At 50.2% G+C, this 15,290-nt stretch overlaps 1 protein-coding gene and 1 long non-coding RNA gene across 13 annotated transcripts in view; one reads left to right on the plus strand and one right to left on the minus strand.

The window, feature by feature from the left end:
• Positions 1 to 15,290, plus strand: part of CAMTA1 (calmodulin binding transcription activator 1) — an 848,163-nt gene that overhangs the window by 152,187 nt on the left and 680,686 nt on the right. The window lies entirely within an intron of this gene.
• LOC111095979 lies at positions 1,843 to 5,029 on the minus strand. Its single transcript, XR_005359848.1, has 3 exons — positions 4,402 to 5,029; positions 4,159 to 4,273; positions 1,843 to 2,335 (listed from the first exon to the last, which is right to left on the minus strand). It is a non-coding gene; the product is annotated as an uncharacterized LOC111095979 (long non-coding RNA).

Genomic DNA, 15,290 nt, shown 5'->3' on the forward strand with positions numbered 1-15,290 from the left:
GTGCGCTGGGAACTGGTTTCTCCAAGGACCCTGCCTGGATTACATCTGTCTCTAACCTTTGTACTACATCTGGGTTGTGGTTTACTGAGCCCTTCCATGCTCTGGTTGGGGCCCGAGGCTCCCCATTTTGCTGCCTGTGAGGAGGAAGCAGTTTGGATTGGGTGGGACTTGGCTGCTGGGGTGGTGAGATCTAACTTTTGTCCTCCCCATGGCCAGTGGGAGAAGACTCAAAGCCCTCCAAGAGATTTGCTCCATTGGGTCTTTCTGTGCCAATAAATAATCCTGCAGGCAACAGCTAAGAGGGAAGCTGTGCATCAGGGGAAGTAAGGTTCAGCGCTGCTTCTATGGTCGCCTCATTTTCTGCCTGAGAAGGTGCTGCAGCAGGCTCTCATTTGGAGACCCACAGCTCATGTGGCTTGAGCATCCATTGTTACACCGAGGCACACCACCTGGAGCTCCCTGCCCCTCAAGTCCAGAACCATCCTGGGTCCTGTCAAGTTCTGCCTCTGGCAGCCCCGTCAGTGCCCCAGGCCCAGGTAGGAATTGGGGAAGCAGGCGGAACCCCACTCCTCGTGTCCGCCAGGGGCTCACTCGGGGGCACACTGCAGTCAAGCTGAGGGCCTGCTGGGTGAGCTGGTCTTCCCGGGGAGCGGGGCAGGGTCCCATGTGTCGTCCCTCCCTCTGCCTTGCTAGGTCCACAGTGTTTTAGCGCTCCCTTTGGCTGGCCCTCCTCGCGCTCCTGTTTACCATTTGCTGTTAACAGCAGTAATTACAGTACAGTTGTGAGATGAAAACATGACTAAATTATGACACTGCTTGTGTAACAATCTCTTAAAACTGACTCAGAAGGCAACAGCTGCACAATCAGGCCATAAATCCTCCTAAATGAACTTGTCGGTGGCAACGGTACCTGTGTGGCAGTGCTGTGCGTGAGATAACTAGGCTTTAATGGGCTTGGAGAGGGAGCACCAAGGATGGCCTCGTAAAGAAGGAAACTTTGTTCTTTGTCATGAACCACTTGTTCTCTTATAAAAACAAAGGGCCCTGTGTTGGCCCATTAACTCCCTCTGTCATGAGGGAGTGGTGGCAGAGCATCCATCTGACAAGCTGACATCAGGAATCCTGTCCTGCCCAAGGTGTGGCCTTCTCTGAGTCCGGGGTGGAGGCAGTGCACCAGGGACCAGAGGGGATGTGGTCCATACTAAGGAGGGCTGGTGAGTGTGGCCTTGGTGGGGCCCAGGGGGGCTTCTGCTGGCCTCCTGGGTTGGCCAGTGCCATATGCCACTCTTTTTTTTTTTTTTTTTTTAAGATTTATTTACTTCTTTGAGAGGGTGGTGGGGGATGTGGGAAGGACAGAAGCAGAGGGAGAGAGAATCTTAAGCAGATGCCATGCTGACTGGGGAGCCTAATGCGGGGCTCCATCTCACGACCCTGAGTTCATGACCCGAGCTGAAATCAAGAGTCAGACACTTAATGGACTATGCCGCCAGGCACCCCATGGTCTGCCACTCTTAAGCTGAACACTTGGAAAGTGGGAATCCGAGGCAGGACATGGGTCTGGGAGCTGTAAAACCACAAGGTTCAGTGGGGACGATGGAGGCTGGCTTCCAACTTGCTTGTTAGAAGAAAACCTTGTGTACCACAAGTCTCAGGAGGACGAAGACTGGTAGGTAGGTTGTTAAGTGTGTTTTTGGTCCTTTACATGCTGTCCCTTCTCCCCCGCACCCCCGCTGTGGGCAGCCTAATGGGGTGACACCTTAAGCTCCAGCAGACCAGCTCTCAGTACCATGCTCATTGCCTATTGCCGCTGCCGAAACAGATGATCACAGACTTATGGCTCAAAACAACATGGATGTATTGTTTTACACTCTGAAGTCAGAAGTCTGAAATTGGTCTCAGTGAGCTAAAATCAAGGTGGGGCAGGGCGGCTTCTAGGGGCCCACCAGCTTCCTGGCCTGGGGATCCTTCCTCCATGATCAAGGCCAGCAGTGGCAGGCGGAGTCCTTCCTAAGGCACAGCTCTGACCCACTCTTCTGCCTTCTTTCTCATTCATTCTTAAGGACTCTGGATTATCCTGAGCACACCCAGATAATCTTTCCATATCAGGATCAACTCTTTAGCAACCTTCCTGGCACCTGCAATCCTACTTGCCCTTTGCCACGTGACATAGCACATTCACAGGTTCTGAGGATTAGGACCTGGGCATCTTTAGGCAGGTGATATTTGATCACCCAGAAACAGGTGGAGAGCAGGGCTGTGTGCCGGCTTGGCCTTTGTAACCTCTCAGCGAGACATAGGCAGGGCTTGGACATGAGGGAGGATCATTGAGCTGGTCCTACAGGAAGTGAGAAAGAGGAAGAAGCATAGTTGGGTCAACAGCATGGCCTGTCCATGCAGGGGACAGGCCTACAGTACTGATGGACTTGTGGTTTCCAGGAGGAAATGGACATGTGTGAAAAAAACCCAGAAGGAGATGTGCCCCACAGCATCACCGACTGCTGGAATCTTCCTGAATGAAAATCACAAGTGGATGGGGTGGGGGCAGTCAGCAGCACCCTTTCCATCCTAGACCACCTTCCTGGAGAAGGTGCAAATCAGAAACTGGCCTTAAAAGATGAAGTTCATGGTTAACAATTTCCTTCCTTCCTTCCTTCCTTCCTTTCGTCCCTTTCAGGGAAAGGAAAGGAAAGGAAAGGGACGGAAAAAGGAAACAAGAAAAAAGAACAAGGAAGGGGAAAGAGTAAGGCCCTTCCCTTCCTTCCTTTCTTTCTTTCTTTCTTTCTTTCTTTCTTTCTTTCTTTCTTTCTTTCTTTCTTTCTTTCTTTCTTTCTTTCTTTCTTTCTTTCTTTCTTTCTTTCTTCTTTCAAGATTCTATTTATTTATTCATGAGAGACACACAGAGAGAGGCAGAGACAAAGAGAAGCAGACTCCCTGCGGGGAGCCCTATGCGGGACTAGATCCCAGGACCCTGGGATCTCTAGCCAAAGGCAGATGCTCAACCACTGAGCCACCCACGTGCCCCCAGAGTTAACAATTTTCAAAATAAATGAATGACACACAAACCCCAGACATGGCACAGACCCACTGGCAGGGGCTCCATAACTTTCTCCATTCTGGGACCGCAAAGCCTTTCACCCATAGCCCAGCCTGACAGGCTGCCTCCACCCTCTCCCACTGCAGCCTGGATAAAGGAAGCAGTTGGACTCCCTCTCGGACAGCTTTCGTGATGATTTGCAGGCATCTCCCTGGACCTGTCCGCACAACAGATTTCTGGAGCGTGTCCTCAGGGACCTCCAGCTCCAGGCCTATTACTGAAGTCCGTCACCCAGAAAATCTGTTGACGGAACCGTTCTCTCTGAACTGAAAGCAAATTGGGAAATTTGAATGTGATGCAATAAGCCTGCAATAAAACAGAGCCTCCGAGAAGCGCACGAAGCGCATCTCCTCCCAGCCCCAGTCCACCGTGCCTCTGCAGCTTCCTGAGCTTGTCATCCTCGAGGGTGGCCACATACAGTATTTATTTTTTTTAATTAAGCTGTGTTGCTGTGTGGCTCACCCTCCACAGATGCTTTATAAAGCCCAGCCTTATAAGTTGCTGGAAGTTTTTATTTTTTTTAAGCGGATAGTAAAATTAAGCAGTTATTAGTATTCACGAAAAATGCTCGTGGCAGGCTTTGCACACGTAATGAGAAGCCACCTGCAGTTCAAAGCAGTACTTGATAATGCTGTAATTAGATTTGAGATGCAAAAAAGCTCATTAAAATTAAATAACATATTTGTCACTGTTTTAAGAGGTACAGATTGCCTAGAACCATGCTGGTCTCTTGACCTTGAGTATTTTGGTAGAGTCCTTGCTGCCAACAATTGGGAAATAACATCAGCAGTTCTACAGAGAGTCCTGAAAACATGTTCATCCTCGGTTCAGTTTGTGTCGAAAAAATTATATAGATATCCAGGGGAAATTACAGATTTGTACACAGTTTGTTCTGGGAGAAAAGGGTGACCAGAATCCTCTTCAAACAGGCAGTTCAAATAATGCCAGGGAGAGATGAACATGTGAACATGGGGAGGCTGGGGCTGGTCGTTGGGGGTGGGGGGTGGCGCATGGTGACCGGGTCTTCAGGAAGTGGTGTGGGAGCATCCAGCACCACTGCTTACCTGTCCAGCCCTGACCTGCATGAAGCCACTTGCTCAGAGCAGGCCCAGGGCTCTGAGAAACCAGACTGTCAGCAGTACCAGTGAGATGTGGCCCAGACTTCCAGGAGGTTACAATCTGGCTTGGGAGACAAGGCACAGGAAAGTTAGATTCCAGGAAAGAGAATATAGTTAATTAAAGAAGCCAATGTTTACTGAGAGTGTCTCGCACACCAGGTATGAATGAAGCACATGGTGTGTTTTTACCTTAGTAACCTTCTCCATTGTGCCCACTGTTGCGAATTTTGTTCTGAAAACTTCACATCTGTGAATCATTTCATCCCCATGGCAACCCTATTACTCCATTGTACAGATGTGGCAACCGAGGCTTGAGAAATTAAATAGCCTGCCCAAGGTCACGGGATAATTTGTGGCAGAGCTGGGTTTAAGCTCTGCCCTTGACCGGTCCTCTGTATTCCTTGTCTCTTGAAATCTGTAAAGCATTCTACAAAAGTAGGAAGTAATTTAGAGCAATCATGATGATTTTCATTCTTGGGGGAAGAAAATGCAAGTTGCATTCAAGAGGTGGAGACAGGGTGGGGGAGTCCACCTGGAGCAGAGAGCTCTTACCTGGAGGTGAGCTGGATGGTGGGAAAAGACAGCAGTTTGTACACAGACGCCTGGCCAGGCCTCCTGGGAGAGTGTGGGCTCTCACAGCCTGGGGGGGCCGAGGCCCCATCTGTCCTTGTCCTGGGGGCAGGGAGCCTGTGGGAAGTCAGTCTACAGCCCGACTGCCCCTCCCGCGGTGGCTGGATTGATTTCTGAGGCTGACTCTCTTGGCACTGGGTCCAGATTTAGTTCTGTGGAGAGCTCGTCTTTCAAAGTCCAGCTCAAATGTCACCTCCTCTGCAAAGACTCCCCCAACCCCCGAGGCAAAATTAATCACCCCTCCTCTGTGTTCCCACAGCTCTCTGTTGATACCTTCAGAATAGTCTTATCACATAGGACTGGATTTATGTGTTTACAAGTCTCCCTCTCCAGCTGACAGAGACTTCTCGAGGGCAGGTCCCCTGCCACTCTGTGTCCTTGCACCTGGGGCAGCAGTGTGCATGCAGTGGGTGCTCAATAAATGAGTAAATGACAGACTGTCAGGTGATTGAATTTGATTTAATTCAACAGTTAGTGACAGAGCCCTTCTGACATGCAGGTCCTGCCCTGAGCCCTTTACATAGATGAATTTACTTACTCTTCATGACAGCCACAGGAGATCCACTCTATTATCTCCACCTTACAGGTGAGGAAACAGGCCCAGAGAGGTTTTATAACTTCTTCATATCATGTAGCTGGCAAGCGGTAGAGCTGGGCTCTTGAATCCCAGGTTGTCTGGGGTGGACACAGCTGCTTAAAGCAGTCTTACCAATAAGTCCATTCTGATTGTGAGCAATGAGTCTTACTATAGAATCTCTGGAATTAATTCTTATTTCACTTTTTTTTTTCTTTTTTCTTAACTTGTCTGAGTTTAGGAAGGTTTGGAAAAATGTTTGGGCTGCGATGCAGTTAAGACTCCTTTGTTGTAAGCCACAGAAACCAACTGTAGCTAAATTAAGCCGAAGTGGATTCTCCTGTAGCTTGCAGAGTGGACTCACTGGCTGGACAAGCTCTGGGGATCCAGGACCTATGAAGGATGAGCCGAAGGGCAGACCTGTTGGGATGTGCTCCCTCATCTTCAGTCTTCCTGTCACCCACCCCCACAGGCCATCACCATACTGACTGTATGGTAAAGAAGGGGAAAACCCAAACAAAACTAGGGGTCTGCTAAGACTGTCTGTGGGAGTTGCTGGGTGGGCGAGAAGGTTTCCGGAGCTTGCCAGAAGCTGCCTGTCTGTTGCTTTGAGTTCCTGCTCCTCAGGTGCCTTTAGTGGGCCCGTGGCCACAGGGGTGGGGTGGGGGTCATGGGGGCTGCAGAGCATGAGGGCCCAAGGCTCACAGTCATATTTCCTTGAGACACATTTCTGGAGTTGGGGGTGGGGTTGGTCGGATGATTCTTCCTGAAAGGAATATTCACTGACAGTGACCTTTCTCAGGTTTTTAACATTTTGAGGGGATTGATTGAATTGATCCAAGCCCATTCATTGTGGGGCTGGATCCAAGGGACACAAACAACACAGGCCAGCCCAGGTTGGAGGTTTGGAAACAGGCATAAACAGGGGTCAGGGCTGTCTCTTTTCACCAGGGATGGCATCAGGCCCTAGATCAGGAGAAGCGGGGTCTGTCTAGGTGTCCTGGGAGAGCAGGGTGACAGAGGGGGCCTTTCTCAGGGTTATTGAAGGTTGTCGCCCTGGCCCCAGGCAAGGTGGGGGCTCCCTTCTGCACCGGTGGGAGGGCAGGTGGCTGTGCCCCACTCCCTGCAGCCCGTGCAGTCTTCCAGGCCAGGAATCATCTTGTCTGGTTTTGTCAGATCTAAGTCCTCAGCCTCAGTCGCCCTCTCCATTGTCCCATTAATGCACCTTCTCCAGACCTGCCTGGGCGCTGGGCGGTTTCTCTGCAGAGTCTGCTGTGCGGACTGGCCATGCCTCTCCCAGGCGCTTTTTGTATTCATTACACAGTCTGCTCTGTGTGGGGCGCAGGGGCAACAGGGCATAGGGGCTTTACTCAGTTACCACCGTCCTCCGCACTGTATGCCTGGCAGCCCCTCTCCAGACCCACTTGTGAGGCCGCCTCGCTCCGCTGGGTCAAGGTCAGCTCGCCCTGGCTGCTGGTGGCCTGGACGCGCACGTCGCCGAGGCCGAGCGCCCCAGCCCCGGGAGCCCGCACCTGGGGCGCCTGGCCCCGCCCTCCCTCTTTGCCCCGCCCCCTCCCCTCCCTTGCCGGGCCCCGCCCCCCTGGCCCCACCACGCCCGCAGGAGGCCCGGTGATTTATGTGGCCTTCTGAGCCGTGACCTATAAACCCTTTTCTTCAGAGGGTGCCTGTTCTTGGATTAAATGCCTCCGAAAGGAGCCTCTGCCTCACAAGTGTCATGTAGAATGTTTCCGCTGACGGAGAACATGACCTTTAAAACCCCCGGTAAAGGAATCAGAGCTGCCGGGAGAAGAACGGGGCAGGGGGGTGGTGCGCTGAACTGGGCTCCACCTGCCCTCGGGGGTCACGATCCCCCTGACCGGATTGGGGTGGTGAGGACCCCAGGCGGGTGTAGGGGCCCGGGGCGCTGGTGGGCCCTTTTGGGGGACGGGAAATAGCGACTTGTACCCTGACGGTGACCAGTGGGGGGGATGGAGTGAGTGAGTGGAAAGGTTCCCCCCTCCACTGCCCCCCGCGGTCGGGGCCTCAGATGCTTTAGTGGGGAGAGAAGGTCATGGTGAGGATGGCGGGCTGCTCGTGAAGGCGGGCGGCCTGCTTTATTCCTGAGGTTATCCCAGCTTGGCCGGAGCCCGCCCTGAGTAGGGCCGCCGCATCCTGGCTGCTCCGTGTTCCTTCTGCACTCACAGAGCCTCAGAGAACCACTGGACCCACATTTCGTCTGAGACTTCAGGTCTTTGTTGCATGGGCAGAAAGTGTGGTGGTGGTGACTGCTTCCTCCCATGTTGGGGTAGGTGTCCTCTTGGCAGTGACCACTCAGTGGGTCCACCAGGCATTTTACGCAAAGGAGGCTACATTTCCCACTTTTCTGCTCCCCTAGGCAAAGGGTCATAAATAGAAAGGTGACTGATTCACTCACTCAGTGAGTGAATCTACCTTTTTTCTTAATTCTTTACTTACATTCAATTTGGGTAACACATACTGTATTATTAGTTACCGAAGTTGAATTTAGTGACTCATCAGTTGCATATCACACCCAATGCTTGTCCCATACATGCCCTCTTTCGTGCCCATCCCCCAGTTACCCCATCCCCCACCCCTCCAGTGACCCTCAGTTTGTTTGCCTAGAGTTCAGCATCTCTTACGGTTTTTGTAAGAAACCTTTGCAGACACTGGCTCACTTTGGTTCCTGTACAGTGGAGGGACGGGTGGTTGGATTCTTCTCTCCAAGGGGCCTCTTGCTGGAAGCAGCCAGTGTGTCTTGCTTGTGGGATGCCACCAGGAATTCTCTGGAAGGAGGATTAGAAGGTTTCTGCAGAGATGAGTCTGTTGTAGGCCTGTGGGCCTTTGTGGCCAAAAGCAGGGGATTGTCTTCCATCATGTCATCTTCTATAGAAGCTCAGGGAGGGGAGGCCAGGTCAGCTGGGGAAAGAGTTGTCTCCTTTGGAGGTTCAAGCCCTCTTCCAAGGATCTCAAAATGGCAGGTGGAGATTTGTGTTCTCATATGGAAAGAGAGGGGCTTGGTTGTGAGATCTGCCCAGTCCTTTCTGACCTGGGTGCATGGTGGTGGGCTGGAAGAGGAGCAGCTTCACCACCGAGGCACAGAGAGGTGGGGTCTAGCTGGGAGGGCCTGGCTGTGCTCTTTGTTGTGGGATGAATGTGAGGTATCCTGCTTTGGGAAAAGTGGCATGGTGTGTGTGTATGTGTGTGTGTGTGTGTGTGTGTTTGTGTCTGTGTGCATGCTTGCGTGTGTGTTCGAGTGCCCTTTTGCACAGGCCCATGTGTACTTTGTGTATGTGTGTTTATATGTCCTCACATGGGTGTGTGTCTGTGTGCATGTGTGTGCCACATGTGTGTGCATGCATGCATGTGTGTAGCACAAAGCCACGTCTAATCCGGGGAACAGAGGTGTTCTTTTGTTATAAATAAGGCTGATTTTTATATTCCCACTTGAGCAGGGAGTGCAACCAGCAGACCAAAGGTAATGCATTTCAGGCGCCCGTTGGGGAAGGTAAATGTGGTTTATAAGCCCCGTTAGCTCTGATGGGGGCTGGGCAGTGGTGGCAGCTGAAGCAAGGCATGCTCCAGATGGAGGGAGGGGACAGGTTGGTGATTGTGTGCCCTGTTTCTCTAAAAGAAAAAAAATGACGTGCCGCCTGTTAGCTAATCAACAGTGAGGAGAAAGTCCTGACAACAAGTAAAGAAAACTTAGCTGGCAATAAAATAAGGGACTTTTTATGGTGGTTTTTATGGGAACATTTTCACTTTGGGAGTTATTAGAGTTAGTGCCGGTTGTGACAAAAGCCGCATTTGCATATCGCCCGTGATGGAGGCTGGATGGAGCCTGAATGCGGCATTAACTGCATATCAGAGACCCTTTCAGAAGCCAAACAGGATGACATTTATTGCAAGCTCGATGCCGCGTGTCTGGCATTAGTTACTGCTTGTTGTGTCCTGTGGAATGTAGATTTTCAGTCTTGGGATCTTTCTGAGACTTGGCACAGCAGCTTCCTGTGTCGATAGCAAGCTAGAACTTTTGGCATGGTGGTGGTGGGGGGTGCCCCAGGTGGGGAATGGGGTGGCCCCCAAAGGGATTTGCAGGATCACGCTTTGCCTGGGTGACTGTTGGGGCTGACCTTGGGGAGACTGCCATTCTGGGATTCAGGCTCCATTGTAGGAGACACAGGAATTTCTCCCAAACTTAAAAAAAAAAAATGAGATGGAATTCACATACCATATACTTCACTCATTTAAAATACATGATTCAATGGTTTTTAGTGTATTTACAAAATTGTGTAACCATCACCACAGTTAAATGTAGATTTGCATTACCCCCAAAGAAGCCCCTGATTCCTTAGCTGTCACCCCAACCCCCTTACGCCTTCCAGCCCTAAAGGACCACTGACCCACCTTCTGTCTCTGTGGATTTGCCTACTCTGGACATTTCGTATCTGTAGAATCATTCACGTGTGTCTGGCTTCTCTCACTCGGCATCCTGTTTTCATGGTTCACCTACATTGTTGTATGTTTCGGTGCGCCCTCCTACTTGTGGCCGAGTGATAGCCCACTATATGGATGGAGCACGTTTTGTTGGTTTTCATCAGTTGATGTCCCCCCTGTATAAAATCTCTTTCCTTTTTCGTTTTAAAAGATATGTGAAAAAATCCTGGTTGGGCCCGTTAGAACAAACTTGAGTTTTCCTGATGAAAAGTGGAGTTCTGGATGCAGCAGAGGTTGTGAGGAGACACTGGGTCCTTTTGAAAAGAGAGAGCTGATTTTTTTTTTAAAGATTCATTCACTCATTCATTCATTCATGAGAGACACACAGAGAGAGACAGAGACATAGGCAGAGGGAGAAGCAGGCTCCCTGTGGGGAGCCTGATGTGGGATTCAATCCCAGGACCCTGGGATCACGACCTGAGCTGAAGGCAGACGCTCAACCCCTGAGTCACCCTTGTGCCCCGAGAGAGTTGATTCTTTGCAGTTTGGCCTGGTGAGGGGCTCACTCAGCAGGAGGTCAGTGACCTCTGATCAAGGGTTGATGTTGGGGTCCTGGGGGCACTTTGCTGCTCTTATTTCTGTATCAAAAAGGAGCCTTGGCCTCTCTGAGGAATTTCTGGGGGACACCAGTATGGAGAGAGCTCTGGAGCAGCCTGGATTAGGGGCAGGGAATGATTTCGTGTTCTTGCCTTGGCCCCACCTCCCCATAAACTCTAGTCACGCTGTACAAGGTAACCACCAATTTGAAGGTCTGGTCTGAGTCTGCTGAAGAGGGGCAGCGGTTATGCATTTCAGAGATGGTCTGTCTTCTGCTGATGGTAGAGGGTGATTCCAGGGGAGGCACGGTGGGCTTCTGCCTGGCACAGATTTAGAGAGGGTCTTAGGGCAGGGTGTAAAGACAGAATGTCCTATATTTTCCTCTCCCAGAAAATCAGTAGGATTCCTCAGTGACTCAGCTCTGAGTCTTAATTATGCTGCTATGTAAATATTTCTGAGGTCTCTTGGTTTTCTCAGTTGGCATTATATCACCGTTAATAACTAGAGGGCACATTATAAATATGCAAACTCATAATAATGCATTAACTCGAAGAACATCGACGAATTACCAAACAGCCTGAGGCATTGGGCAGCTTGTTCCCTTTGCTGCCGAGACCACCCCTATCTCCTGAATCTTGGAATCTAAGAATTCCCTTGGCTCACCCTGCCCCAGATCCTACCCTCAGGAGCAGTCCATTGCCCCATTTGTGTGCCGGGCAAACTGCTCTCATTGTGGTTCTGGACGTGCTCTCCTGGATCTCAGACTCTCTGGAGCGTGTCCTGGCTTACTTCCTGTTCCTGTCTGTGCTGGGACAAGATCAGCTGAGGGTTTGCCCTTGGCCTTCTCCTACCCTTGGTTAAATTAGAAAAACCGTAGCCACTACCTTAGTTCCTGTCCTGGCTCCCCACTCGTGAATGTGGCCTTGGGAAGTCATATCAACTTCTTTGTCTGAAATTTATTAATTGGACAGGTATTTACTGTGTACCTATTGCATGCCAGATGATGTGCTGGGCAGTGCCTATGGTACTTGCCATCTTGCAGCCGATAGTGTGCTGGGGTAGACAGACAAGCAAGTAGACAGTGATAGGAAAACCATCAATGCGTGTTTTAGAAGCATGGGCATATAATCTAGTCCTGATGGGTCAGTGAAAAGTCTCAGACAAGGTGCTATCTAAGTTTAGACCTGAGGATGAGTTGGAGACACTCTGGCAAGGGGAGGTGGCTGGGTAGAGAGTGGAGGTGGGAGCGGGGCACAGGGAAAAGCATGGGAGGCAGAGGCAGAATGCACAGTGGCTTCGAGGAGAGAATGCAGGGTATGAGTGTGGCCACAGGATGGAGTCCGTCAGGGAGAGATGAGGTGGGCTGCAGAGATAAGCCAAGGTAAGTCTTCAAGGGCCTCAACCATCCAGCCAAGTGGGGGATATATAAAGAAATTGAGTTTTATCTTGAATGAGAGAGGAGCCACTGTGGAGGGCCCCTGTCTTGCCTTAGAGAGCTCCTGGCTGCCTGTCGGCGAATGGATCAAAGAGGGTAAGAGTGGTAGCTGAGATACACGGCGGTGGGGGTGGGGGAGGGGTCCTTGCTTGACCACCCTGAGTATTTGCAGCAACGGCTAAGATAGTGGCTTCATCCACTGCCAAGTGCACTGTCCCACTAACCTGCGCCCTGGTAAATTAGGCAGCTTATGAACAGGATGCAAGTTACGGGCCTGAGTTTGGAGTCTGGGCAGGAAGGAGGTGGTGTCTGTGGTTTGTGGAGGCAGCAGCCACATGCATGTGACCTGAGTGGAGCTGGACTGGTGTCAGGATGCTGCAGAGGCGAGGTGGCCCGACAGGGGGAGTGTCGGGCCTGGCAGCCAGAGTTCTGGACTCCTGTTACTGTGCTGCCACTTCCCCGTAACCTGGCTGGGCTGGGCTCCTCACCTGGAAATAAGGATGATCACACCTGATTTGCTGCTGTGCTGAAGAGAACTGAAGTAGCACCCACCTGAGATGAGCTTTTGAAGGCAGCCTGTGGACAGATGAGCTTGCTCTAGCTCTGTGCACTTTTCCTGCCTCAGCACCCGTGTCTATAATATGGTGACTTTCCATTTGAGTTTCTTGGGGGCTGAACACAAGAAAGTGCATGCATGCTCTTGGTCTTTCTGTTTATAAGGCAGAAGTTGGATGGCTGTTTACTGGCCTTAAAAACCAGTTTAGCCTCACAGTTTCGGCTTCATCTGCATTTCTCCGCATTAGATGTGGACCATAGTTAGATCTATTTTAAACTTTCTATTTTGAAATCATTATAAAATTACAGGAAGTCGCCAAGATGGCACAGAGAGGCCCTGCTTACCTTTCGCGCAGCTCCCCTGGTGGCTGCATCTCAGCCCGCTGTAGTGCCAGGTCACAACCAAGAACCCAGCATTAATACAACGTGCGTATTTTTCTGGCCACTTAATGTCACATGTATAGATTCATGGGACCTCCCCCATTGTCAAGATCTAGCACACGCCCCCCCACTACAAAGGTCTCCCATGCCCTTTCTCTGTCCTTACCCTCCCTTGTCATTATCTCGGACTCCAGGAAACCACTGGTTTGTGCTCCATCTCTGCAAGATTATTTTATATTATGAATGTATCTGTTTGTATTATAATAATATATAATAATATTCCAGGAATTTAAGAACATGTAAAGAAAAGTCTTCCTGCTATTTGGCCATGCCCAGACAGCTACAACCATCGTTTCAGTGTATGTCCTCTTTGTCTTCTTTTACATATATGCAAATATTTAACATATATATAATGTATATATTTAATGTATATATTTATATATTTAGTGTATTTTAATCCTGATGCATGTGGGGTTCCATACCCTGCTTTTCCACCTGATATACCACACACATCCTCCATGCCTATTGGACAGAGTGAGGCACAAGCAGCATTCATGGAGTGGGACTGGGTGAGACTGGGTGGCGCAGGGTGGGGACCAGGCATCACGGAGAGGCCAGGGTGCCTTCTGCAGCCCTGTCTGCTGTCTCTGTGAGGGCCTGGAAGCCCCTTGGCTCTTCAGTGAGGCCTGGCTGCCCATCACCCAGCAGCTGGCTTGCTGGTCCCAGGACTGTCACCGAGCATGAAGCAGAGGTGGAGAAAACCTTGAAAGTAATTAATAGAGCAAGAGCACATGAAGTTCCTGAAGAAGGAAAGCACATCATGGGTCTCCTGTCTTTCCTCATCCTCCTCACTTTGTGAGTAATTCCACGTGGGTGTCTGGGAGTGGGAGTATTTATAGCAACACCTCTTGTGCTGGAGTGTTGAAATTTCATCTTTACGGTACTGTGCTTATAAAAAGGTAATCACATAGCAGAATGTGCAATTGTATCCGCGTCTTTCTGCTGCAACTTTAATTAGGATTACAAGTAAATAGAAAATAGAAAATTTGAAATTGTAATATCCCAAAGAGTTTGTAAGCACACCGGTGGTGGATAGGTGGGGCTTCTTCCCCTTCCACCCTTATGGACGAATTTTACAGTTTGTCTCTTAAGCTGCACAGCGGCAAAAGCACCTTCTGGGTAGATTTGTAGCTGATGAAGAGATCCACAGGCAAGCCTTTTATTAAATCGTGTTGAATAAGTTTTTAAATCTTCGTTGCATTAGAGCTGATCTGGTGCACGATAATGGTGTCTATGGCCAGGATAAAAACACCCATGACCATTCTCTATCATTATCAGGTAAGTGACAGGCATAGATTTCCTGCTGTCTTAAGAAGAGAGAAAAGAAAGGAGAGGACAGGGCCATGTTGGAGAAGTAGGCAGGTTAGTCCGCGCCAGCTCCAGGTTCTCCCAGTGGCACCATCCCTGCCACCCAGGTGTGACTCAGGCTACTCTGCCATTGGTGTTGGCTCGCCACCTGCTGTCCCCTCAGCTTCATGCTGGAGCTGCTGGTTGCTGTTTTGAGGGGACACCTTTGTGTGTCCTGGACAGGCCGCGAGCAGGGGGTGGGTCATCCTGGTGAGGTGAGCAGGAGGGCAGGGCTCTGCAGACAGCTCAGATGCTGCATTGTGCCTGGCATTATTGGGGGAAAGACGGGGGTGCACACTGGGGACTCCAAAGGGAACAATTGGTGGGATGTCTTCTGTGTGTTCTCTGGACCCTCCAGTAGAGAGCGTCTACATGGAGAAGTTTTGATGAGGCAGGGTCATATGCAGAGAAGGAGGTGATTGTTCCATGGCTCTGGAGGGGAGAGACTTTGGTTTCTAGAATGTCTAAAGAGTGTAAGCTTCTGTAGGTTGCAGGAAGGACTAGTAAGCAACCTAAAAGTAAATCCCATGTGTACTATTAGTAACACACCTGGGTATCTGTCTTTAATAAGGATAAAAAAGCCTCGTTTGAGACATTTATTCATGCCCTTGAGTAAATTAATATTGATTTGATGTTTGACAAGAGTTTGAATTTTTATTTTTCCTGCATTTGGAGCACTGGTCTGTGGTTAGTAAGCAATTTCTTGCACCAGCATCTACAATGAGCCATTATTCATTCCATCCAATTCCACTGAGGGCCCGCTATATGCCAGACTGCTCTTTTTGGAATTAGGGTGGTGAACCAGGTGGGCTCTGCCTTCACTGAGCTTATGTTCTAAGGAAAATGCTGTCTAGGGGAAGAGGGAAGTCTTACCCAGTTGTCTTAGGGGCTGGCGATTGGCCAGGGAAATCCTGATGAAAGGATCTGCCTTAGTCTATCTGGGCTTCTATGACAAAGTACCATTGACTGAATGACTTATAACCAAAAGAAGTTTGTTTCTCACTGTCCTCAAGGCTGGGAAGTCACTCTCTGGGATCGCCTTAA

This window comes from Canis lupus, chromosome 5 (assembly GCF_011100685.1).
Source record: "Canis lupus familiaris isolate Mischka breed German Shepherd chromosome 5, alternate assembly UU_Cfam_GSD_1.0, whole genome shotgun sequence".
NCBI lineage: Eukaryota > Metazoa > Chordata > Mammalia > Carnivora > Canidae > Canis > Canis lupus.